Source organism: Podarcis tiliguerta (genome assembly GCF_965153285.1).
Source record: "Podarcis tiliguerta genome assembly, chromosome: 6".
NCBI classification, from domain to species: domain Eukaryota; kingdom Metazoa; phylum Chordata; class Lepidosauria; order Squamata; family Lacertidae; genus Podarcis; species Podarcis tiliguerta.
The window spans coordinates 92296343-92307305 of NC_139539.1; the positions used below are offsets into that span (position 1 = coordinate 92296343).

The 10963-nt window shown below is 46.9% G+C and overlaps 1 long non-coding RNA gene across 1 annotated transcript; it reads right to left on the reverse strand.

The window, feature by feature from the left end:
* Positions 1-8410: 8410 nt before the first annotated feature.
* Positions 8411-9893, reverse strand: LOC310680136. Its single transcript, XR_014512657.1, has 2 exons — positions 9526-9893; positions 8411-8737 (listed from the first exon to the last, which is right to left on the reverse strand). It is a non-coding gene; the product is annotated as an uncharacterized lncRNA (long non-coding RNA).
* Between the last annotated feature and the right edge of the window lie 1070 nt (positions 9894-10963).

A 10963-nucleotide genomic window follows, 5' to 3' on the forward strand; every position in this document is an offset into this window, starting at 1 on the left:
CATTTCAAATCCCCGCGACGGGGTGAGCTCCCGTTGTCCGGTCCCTGCTGCTGCCAACCTAGCAGTTCGAAAGCATGTCAAGTGCAAGTAGATAAATAGGTACCGCTCCGGTAGGAGGGTAAACGGCGTTTCCGTGCGCTGCTCTGGTTCACCAGAAGCGGCTTAGTCATGCTGGCCACATGACCTGGAAGCTGTACGCTGGCTCCCTCGGCCAATAAAGAGAGATGAGCACTGCAACCCCAGAGTCGGCCACGACTGGACCTAATGGTCAGGGGTCCCTTTACCTTTTGGATCTTTCTAATTTCTTGTGGTGTCTTCCAACGGACATAGACTCAGGGAGGACTCATTGACATGGACTTAAATTCTCCCACCTTCTCTCCACCCTGCTCTGTGTCCTGGCATTTTGGTTTGACCCTACTGAAATCTCTTGCCCTGACTCACTGAAACCTGCCATTGTCAGGGAAGTCTCATCTATCCACTTAATATTATTTCCTTGGGCTTGGTATGAGGCATTTTGTTCAATAAAGCAGATACTTTGCTTTGTGGGAATTTTTGTATATCTCCCCCTTTTGATCACACACCCTGATCCTCTCCTCTGTCATGCTTTTGGGATCTGCTGTTAAGATCAGGAGGGGCAGGCCGCACTCAGCCTGGAGTCACAGACTGTAAAAATATTCAGTTGACGAAAAACCTTTTGGCCTTAAAGGTTTTCTGTGTAGCTCCAAAATGCAGGGAAATTACAGCCGTGCCCTCAACAGATGCATTATTTAGGTAATGACATACACACCGGAGTATTACTGCACATGTGGAGCACACATATCTGATTTCTCTCTGTGCACTTTTGTGCAAATTGGTCCACACGAGTGATTTAAATGGAAGTGTTTCCCTTCCACATAATGAGCAGGACTCGCACTGTGTGGTGTTGTCCCTTGCATTCAGTTACTACTTCCCCACCCTCTCTGAATTCTGGAAATTCTGAATTTATTTTTATTTTTGAGATATATGTTTTCCAGTATACCACACTTGCACAAAACAGTGGGTTAAAAAACTGAAACATGTGCCCCCCCCCGCAGCCCACCAAGATCTACCCTACTAACGGAAGTCGGGGGTGCAGTGATAGATGGCACCCAGATCCGCACCACAAATTTAAAGCACATGTAATGCACGTTTTAAAGCACATGGCTTCCCTGGAAGAATCCCGCGAACTGTAGTTTGTTAAGGTTGCTGGAAACTGTAGCTTGTTGAGAGGGGAAACTATAGCCCTGGCATGCTGCTTTAAATTTTGGGTGGCAGGAACTTTGTTCAGAGCTTTCCTTGCATAGCTGTTTGTTAGAAATGCCGTCTGGCTCATCGGACTTGCTACTGGGCATTGAGCGGCTCTGTGAAACCGGAGATTGGAAGGTTTTAATCTGCAGCATGTCCTGTTCAGTCAGCCTGCTTTCTTGGGCAGGTGTATTGTGTTGGCTGCACATCAGCAGTAAAAAAAAAAAAAGCCTTTAGCATTCCAGGGGTGACAAATATTCTCTGAACTACAGATCTTATTTGTGCTGTTTTTAAACAGTAATTGCAGATTCTTACTTTTTGGCGGTGCCTGTCATTTAACAAGAAAGGCATAAATGGAGACAGCTGATTATTTGTTGGTTTAGCTGCGTGTCTGCAATGTGCTGTACAGGTTGCAAACAAGCTGTGCAGTTCCTTTCAAACGAGTGCTCCTTCTGATCTGGATAGTTACAGTTCATTTTTGCGCATGAATAAACTTTGGGCTGACACTTGACCATCGCATGACCCACCAGGAATAACACAGAGCTTCATTCGATATTCACTTTTGTTGTTGTTGACGCTGTTCTCTTTCTCTTTGTTTTCTTTTGTTTTTTATATCTATTTCATCTGTAAGTGAAAATCAATATAAGTTGGGGGGTTTTTATAAAGAAAAAGGAATAACACAGAGAACCAGGAGTGTGTTGTGACCTGCCAAGTTTCTCCCCAGTTCTGTTTTTGCAGGCTTCCAAATACAGAATAAGCAGTGTCATTATAGAGGCTCTGGCAGGGCAAACCTCAAAATTTTGGTAGGCTTTGGGTTGTCAGGGCATGGTAAACCAGACCCAGAGACCTGAGGTGTGGGGGTGGGGGTGGGGAGAAGAGATGGTGCCCATCAGAGGGCTTGTCCACACTGGGCTTCGTCAAGATTTCTGGGCATTGTTCCCATGACAATGCCCTCAACCAGAATCTAATCCACATTTTGTTGTTGAGCGAAGCTGGATTGCCCCCATCCCAGGGAATTCAAAAAAGAATAGCAAAACCCCCAAGTACATCTGCTTCTGACTGGCTGGCTATTGCTGTTTGTGTTCTCTTCTGTTAATTTGGCGCCAGAAAGATCGATCTGAGTGAAGGTGTGGAGAGATAAGCCAGAATTTGTTTATGGAGTGAAGGGAAGAAATAAGAAGGAAGGATTATAAACTTTTTCAATACGCGGTTGCAGCAGCAAGAATTCTAATGGCCCAGAAGTGGAAACAAGAGGAAATACCGACGAAAGAGGAATGGAGGATGAAATTAACAGACTATGCAGAACTGGACAAGTTAACAGGGAAAGTTAGATATCTTCGAGACCAAAAGTTCATCGAGGACTGGGGGAAATTTGTGGAATATCTGAAAAGTACATGTGAAGTACAAACAACGCTAGTGGGGTTTAAAGAAGCACTGTAAAAACTGAGGTATATTGTTAAATGAAAATGGATGATTGGCGGGGGGACTTATGGCAATAGAGAACAGAAGAAATGCGTAAGCAAGAGTTAAATATGGATGATTGTCAGAGAAGTTGAAGGAAGTCCAAAAGTATGGAATTTGTGAAAATTTGGATCAAAATTGTATATTTATGTTACAATTTATATTTATGCTTCCCCGATTCAATCCAATCACTGAAGACTGGGAAAGGGACACATAGAAATATTTTCCTGGGGGATGGAGGTTTCTGGAACCACTTTGCAACCCCATTGGAGCTCTTCGTGCCCCACAAGCAGTGGCTTAGGTCAGGGGCAGACTTTGGTCTTTCAAATTTCAGCCGTGCCCTGTATGAGCCCAAAATTTGGCGCCTCTTGCCTTCCTTTCTGCTCAATTGCCCATACCATAGCTGTGATGGCCTGTGGTGCCCCTAGGCTGTGGCGTCCCAGTGCAGTGGGACCAGTTGAGCTGCCCTGAATCTGCCTCTGCTTAGGTCTCTTAGGACCACGCGGGTGGTGCTGTGGTCTAAATCACTGAGCCTTGGACTTGCCGATCAGAAGGTTGGCAGTTCAAATCCCCGCGACGGGGTGAGCTCCTGTTGCTCGGTCCCTGCTCCTGCCAACCTAGCAGTTCGAAAGCACGTCAAAGTGCAAGCACAGTGGTACCTCTGGATGCGAATGGGATCCGTTCTGGAGCCCTGTTCGCATCCTGAACTGAACACAACCCGTGTCTGCGTGGGTCCGTGGGTCGCAGCTTCTGTGCATGTGCATGACGTCATTTTGAGCATTTGCGCATGAGCGAGCGGCGAAACCCGGAAGTAACCCATTCTGTTACTTCTGGGTCGCAGCAGAGCGTAACCTGAAAACGCTCAACCTGAAGCGACTTCAACCTGAGGTATGACTGTAGATAAATAGGTATTGCTCCAGCAGGAAGGCAAACAACGTTTCTGTGCGCTGCTCTGGTTTCGCCAGAAGCAGCTTAGTCATGCTGGCCACATGACCCGGAAGCTGTCTGCGGACAAACGTCAGCTCCCTCAGCCTATAGAGTGAGATGAGTGCCGCAACCCCAGTGTCGTCCGTGACTGGACCTAACGGTCAGGGGTACCTTTACCTTTATCAGGTTGGCTGTTTGGTTTGTGAAACTGTGGGTTGAACTGTGAATTGAATTTGGGATCCTGCCCTGGTGAGGGCATGGTGAAAACTACCGGCACCTGGCAGTTCAGGAAGTAGATCCTGGCCATACCTGGTGGCTGAGGAGTGGGGGCTGGTGATCATGGGAGTAAAGAACCTCCTATCTGACTGAGCAGAAGAGAGGCTGTCTCCAGTTGTTTTAGGCTGCTTAATCTCAGGTTTTACTTATTTCCCTTGATATCCTGAGAAGGAAACGGAAGCCCTGAAATTTCAGATTAGATCATGAGACCTGGCAAGCCTAAGCCAGCCGGGTTTGGCTTGGTGGGTCTTAGTTTGCTTGATGCAACATTGAATGACCTCCCTGCAAATAAATCTGGATGAATGTTCAATATACATGCTCAATAAACAGGTCATCCAACAGATTTATATCCTGTAAGGCACTGTGCCACTTGGCTAATTTGGAATTATTCCTTGGGGAGGGGAACCCTAAGGCTCAATGCCTCTCTACTAGTTCTGTGATGTGGCCTGAGTCTCAGAAGGTCCTTCATCTTACCCAGTTAATGATCTCATTCAATATACAACCCTGTTCCTTACTAAAATGTGCCTGTATGGTGCCTTGGGACCATTCATCACCCCACTGTGGAAGGCACTTTGGGAGCCCTGTTTGGCAGGTGGGAAATTCCTTAAGGGAACAGTAGTGAATGAAGCACTGATGAAGTCTGGCCAGTGATGCCTTGCCCAGGGTCTCAAAATCCTGTACCAGTGGCAGATCACAACAAAATTTAGTGTCGCCTTTCTCTCTCTTTGATGCAAAAGTCTCCTGCAGAAGAGAGGCTTGCAGCTTGAGGACATATTTGGATTAGTTTTCCTGTTGCTTGCAGACATGGCCCACACAGATTTTAATGGTAGAATCATGGAGTGGGAAGGGACCCTGAGGATTCTAGTCCAATGGGGTGCATTCTCTCTCTCAGTCCCCCTTTTTGTTGTTTAGTCATTTAGTCGTGTCCAACTCTTCGTGACCCCCTGGACCAGAGCACGCCAGGCACTCCTGTCTTCCACTGCCTCCCGCAGTTTGGTCAGACTCATGCTGGTAGCTTCGAGAACACTGTCCAACCATCTCGTCCTCTGTCGTCCCCTTCTCCTTGTGCCCTCCATCTTTCCCAACATCAGGGTCTTTTCCAGGGAGTCTTCTCTTCTCATGAGGTGGCCAAAGTCTTGGAGCCTCAGCTTCAGGATCTGTCCTTCCAGTGAGCACTCAGGGCTGATTTCCGTAAGAATGGAGAGGTTGGATCTTCTTGCAGTCCATGGGACTCTCAAGAGTCTCCTCCAGCACCAGAATTCAAAAGCATCCATTCTTTGTCAATCAGCCTTCTTTATGGTCCAGCTCTCACTTCCATACATCACTTCTGGGAAAACCAGAGCTTTCTTCAAGCAAAAGGGGCAGGGAGAACACCTGGATTAAAATCTGCGTGGGTTGGGGGTGCTTTGAATCATAGAATTGTAGATCTGGACGGGGTCTCAAGAGGCATCTAGTCCAGCCCCCTGCAATGCAGAAAACTCACCTAAAGCATCCTTTGTTCTTCCGCAGGTGGAACTACTCAGCATCTAATCAGTAATCGATTATTAGCTTTAAGAGAACAGCTTCTTTAGGATGAGCTTAGTGTTTAAATGTTGAACAAGGTGATCAGTTTAGCCACAGGTCTGCTAGAGGCTGGATTATATTGAATGCTGTTTCCAAGACTTGTATTCCTGATTGTTTTCCCTGAAGAAGAACATGGATGTTCAAAACGCATTGGGAAATCTGTTCAACACCACATCTTACACCTATTGGTTCCTTCTTATCTTCTTTCTGCTAATGCCTTTGCGTGCAAGCATGAAAGTGGAGAAATATCGTGATATCCCTCTGGGGACGCCACTGTTTGACATTGGTTATGAGGATTGCATGATATGGGCTCTTTCTTTGTTAGACCCCCCCCCAATGCTCCCCACCTGCAAGCCAGGAGACAAAAGAAAGAAGAATTTTTCAGAAGTGGATGTGGTGCTGTAGAGAAATCAATACTTGTGCTAGGTGCACACAATTTTCTTGTTTGGCTTATTTTTGTAGAGTACTGTACTAAAAATCTCCAAACCTGTCTGGACAGAGACAATAGTGGGGCAAAATAAAGAAACCCCGCAGAAAGGAGTGGTAACAAACCATTGCCCTCCCGAGAGCGATGTCGCTTACTACGGCACGGGTGAGATCACCCCCTGCCCCATCCAAGTACGCGGCAGGGACGCCCCAGTCAGGAGGGCGACAGGGCAGTGTCAGCATCGCCCTTAAGCCAGTGCCACTAACTGGACTCATCCATTTCAGCCCCGACTGGGCTAGGCGAGCTGGATAGCACTTCCAGAGACCACCTTCAGCACAGGAACAGGTGTGGTGTGGACTCACAGCTTAGAGTTGTGAGCACCAGATTCACTTCCACAAGTAGACAGTCGTTGCACAGCAGAGTACAGCAGACTATAGCAGAGTATATAAACAACTCGGAGAGCAGCTCTGTAGAGTATCTTCTTTATTCTATAACTACAACTATAATACAACTATATACAGAGCTAAATGAGCCTAAGCATAAATGAATGCTAAACCGCACTGAGTGTCTGCAGCTGCTCTTAGCAGCAACCTTATCTATACACACGATCTCTAACACTCAGTCTCTCTCTCCGACACACTGACTGACCGACTCACTCACTGACCGACTCACTGACCGACTGACTCTTTGATGTGGTGCTGGAGCAGAATATGTAGAGAGCAGAACACGCCTCCTCCTCTCTGCAGAATCAGCAGACTCCTCAGGAGATTCTTGGATATGGGAGGGGTGAAATCTCCTCAGGCAGCACCCCTCCATGGGGAGCAAGGATCCTATGACATTACCTTTGCCTCCCTTGAAAATACTTGCCCACCTCTCACCTGAGTGCTCTGCATATGCCGTGTTAGGCAAATTCAAGGAGAACAAGGAATTCAGTGACTCTAGTCATAAATGGAGTCAAATGTCGAGACGGGCAGTTTGCCTAGACAAACATTAAGGGGGGGGACCATCAATACCTCTATGTTCTTCTGGGGAAGTGAGGCATGATGCTGGAGGCAAGAAGGAAGTACCGTATTTTTCGCTCTATAAGATGCACCAGACCACAAGACGCACCTAGTTTTTGGAGGAGGAAAACAAGAAAAAATATATATTCGGAATCTCAGAAGCCAGAACAGCAAGAGGGATCGCTGCGCAGTAAAAGCAGCAATCCAGCTTGCTGTTCTGGCTTCTGGGATAGCTTTGCAGCCTGCATTCACTCCATAAGAAGCACACACATTTCCCCTTACTTTTTATGAGGGAAAAAGTGAGCCTTATAGAGCAAAAAATACGGTACTTTACGTGGCACATAGTGAAACTGGAATGCATCACCACATGATGTCATTGTGGGCGTGGTGTTTAAAAAAGGATTAGACAAATCAATACCCAACCAGCCATGATGGCTATGCCCTACCTACAAGAGAAAAGAATTGTAATGGGAGATCAACATTGCACTCAGGCTCTGCTCGTGGGCTTTTTATAGGCATCTGGTAGGTCACTATGGGAATGCGAGTGGCGCTGTGGGTTAAACCACAGATCCTAGGACTTGCTGATCTGAAGGTCAGCGGTTCGAATCCCTGTGATGGGGTGAGCTCCTGTTGCTCGGTCCCTGCTCCTGCCCACCTAGCAGCTCAAAAGCACGTCAAAGTGCAAGTAGATAAATAGGTACCGCTCCGGCGGGAAGGTAAACGGCGTTTCCGTGCACTGCTCTGGTTCGCCAGAAGCGGCTTAGTCATGCTGGCCACATGACCCGGAAGCTGTATGCTGGCTCCCTCGGCCAATAAAGCGAGATGAGCGCCGCAACCCCAGAGTCGGCCACGACTGGACCTAATGGTCAGGGGTCCCTTTACCTTTAGGTCACTATGGGAAATGGTCTGATCTTGCAGGGCTCTTAGGTCCTTAGGCTGCCCTCCCCACTCTGGTGTGCTCCAGATGTTCTGGACTACAATTCCCATAATCTCTGGCCATTGGCAATGCTGGGTGGGGCTGATGGGAGTTGTAGCCCAAAACGTCTGGAGGGCACCAGATTGGAGAAGGTTGTTTCCGTGCTATGACAGCAGGGAGCAACATGTTGCATTAGATGGACCTTGGTGTGATCTAGGAAGGCATTTCTCGCAGTCTTCAATCGACACTTGGTTCCCTTTGTTAGGACATGTCTTGAGACAAAGCCACGAGTCCTCAGCAACTTCCTCCTTTTTTTCTGGCTCGTACTTGCCAAATTCCCCTTTGTGGAAGAATTCCAAAGCTTGTTGAAGTCAACGAGCAGCTGTCCTTTGTCAAGGTGCTCCTTCGCTGTCGCCTCGCAGAATAATGTATGATTGGCTTCTGCTGTTTGGTACAATGCACATAATATCCCTGGGCCACGGAGCTCTGCGATGCAAAAGGAGGGGCCTCTGCTCTGTAAAAAGCGCACGCTGCTCTCGCCCTGCCAGAGAATAATAGCCCTTTGCCACGGAAAGCTTGACACATAAAAGTTTATGCCTGCCAGTTGTCAAGGCCACTGAACTCCTCTCGGCTCGGCGGCGTGCACTACACTTCAGCCAGATACGTGCAGAGCGGTCTGTTAGCGGGGCAAGAGCTTTGAAATGCCAGCAAGCGTTGTGTGCTGTGCTGCAAGCCGAGGCCTGATCGTGACCCTTCTTTGGAGAGTGGACTCCGAGCTAATCACGCTGATTAGTAGCAAAACTTTCTCAAAAGCTCGGCTTGACGGGTTGTGATTCCCCATCAACAAGGAAGAAATTGCGGCGCATTGTTCAAACCGAGTCTCCGAAGGAAGAGCACGAAATCCTGAACAACGGAGAGGGAGGGGGTGTAAGAAAGAAGGCAAGAAAAACAACCTCGTTGAACAAGGGAGCCTGCAGGACAGCTGCCCTGGTGATGGGGGGTTTGGGTTCATTGTTGTTATGGAAATTACAGGGGGGGGGGCACATCTTTAAAGTTGTTAAATGTTATGCCTGAATGCATCCTTTCAACTTGACAGCTCAGGGAAGTTAAAAAAGGTAAAGGTACCCCTGCCCGTACGGGCCAGTCTTGACAGACTCTAGGGTTGTGCGCCCATCTCACTCAAAGAGGCCGGGGGCCAGCGCTGTCCGGAGACACTTCCGGGTCACGTGGCCAGCGTGACATCGCTGCTCTGGCGAGCCAGCGCAGCACACGGAAACACCGTTTACCTTCCCGCCAGTAAGCGGTCCCTATTTATCTACTTGCACCCGGGGGTGCTTTCGAACTGCTAGGTTGGCAGGCGCTGGGACCGAGCAACGGGAGCGCACCCCGCCGCGGGGATTCGAACCGCCGACCTTTCGATCGGCAAGCCCTAGGCGCTGAGGCTTTTACCCACAGGAAGTTACCTAGCTTTAAAAATAATATAAAATCAACTTCTTTGCCAGTTTCCTCCACTCTAAAGCTATTTTCCCCTTGAAAAAGGACTCCAGGAAGTTCCCAGAGGTGACAATTGCTGGCCAATGAAAGCCTAATCCCATCACCAGACTTGCCAAGGGGTCCAGACATGCAAAGGAAGTTCTATTGTACTTTGGGTGTTGGGACTTCAGAGGTGTTTGCCTATGCTAATCTTATACCTGAGTCTTGCCCTGCCATGTCTGCTGATGCTAATCTTGTACCAAGCTCTTGTCTGGACATGTTTGCCAAGGTTGAATTAGTGTAACGCCTGTCTACCCCTCCCCTTTTGTGACATGTCAGTGATGTAGCAATGATGTGTCAATGATCCTGTACGAACTGTATTCTGGGATATGGTGGGAAAGTTTTAAAAGTCCTTGCCACCCCATCTTCGGGGTTCAAAATTCCTCTATGAACCTGTTGCGCAATAAACTTTGGTCTACAGCTATTTGCTCCGGTTGGTGGCTGGACTTTTTCCTTTATTCTGCAGGGACCCGCAGGTTCTGCCCGACGAGCTGGGTGACTGAGCAGCCTCGCACCTAGATTTTTCCGTAACCATTGTGTAGGGTGCCTTTTGCTTGTTTCCAGGCAGGCTTGCCTCCACACAAGGGCAGGATTTTAAACTCAATCCACAGTTCAGCAAAACAAAAAGGCATTATAGCGTTACTTCTTTAAGTCATAAGAGATGCAAGTCACTGCTTTGTGTGGGGCAAGACTGGACTTCCAAACAAGCCTCCACCCTCCAGCAAAGCCATTCTCTTCCCCTATCCCTACTACAATGTTCTTATGTGGGTCCCTGCATGTGAGGGACTAGAAAATAGGAAAATAGGAAAAAGGCTCCTCATGTCTTTCCATTCTGCAAACAAACACAAACTCTCGATTTGCGAATGCAATCCCACAAATTGCATAGATGTTGCTGGTGCCACCCTAACTAAAATGAGGGCAAAGCAGCAGCAGTGTACCTCGTAGCCGGGCCTAAGTGGATCGTGTTTGCATTTTGCTTTGTTTTCAGATATTCCCAGGATTGGTGAAACCTGAATTCTTTTTTTTTTTTTTTACAATGTGTCTGGATTTTCCTTTTTTAAAAATAAATAAATAAATAAATAATATTTATTACTTTTCCAGCAATTCAAACACTACACAAAAAAAGAAAAAAAAACACACAGCAGAAAACAAGATAAAAAAGGAATACAATACAATACAAAAACACCACACAACACTAACACATTAACCCAACTAAACTAAACAAAAACAATTTAAAACACCTCAAACAATTTCAATATCTTTTCTTTCATTCACTTATTTCAACGACCTCCTCACACCTCCCTTTTTGTATTCCACTTCTGTTAATTGTTTCAGCAATTCCTTTCCATCTTCCTCTATTTTCTATCCTATAATTATCTTAACACATTCTATCCTTATTTTTTCCCCCTTTAATATTTTATTAATCTATCTATACTTAATTCCTTATAACCTTTCTACTAAAGCCAAATAACTTCATTTCAACATTTTTCTAACATTTTTTAACCTTACAGCATTTCTGTAAATAGTCTTTAAACTTTTTCCAGTTTTCTTCTACCAACTCTTCTCCCTGGTCTCAGATTCTGCCAGTCATTTCCG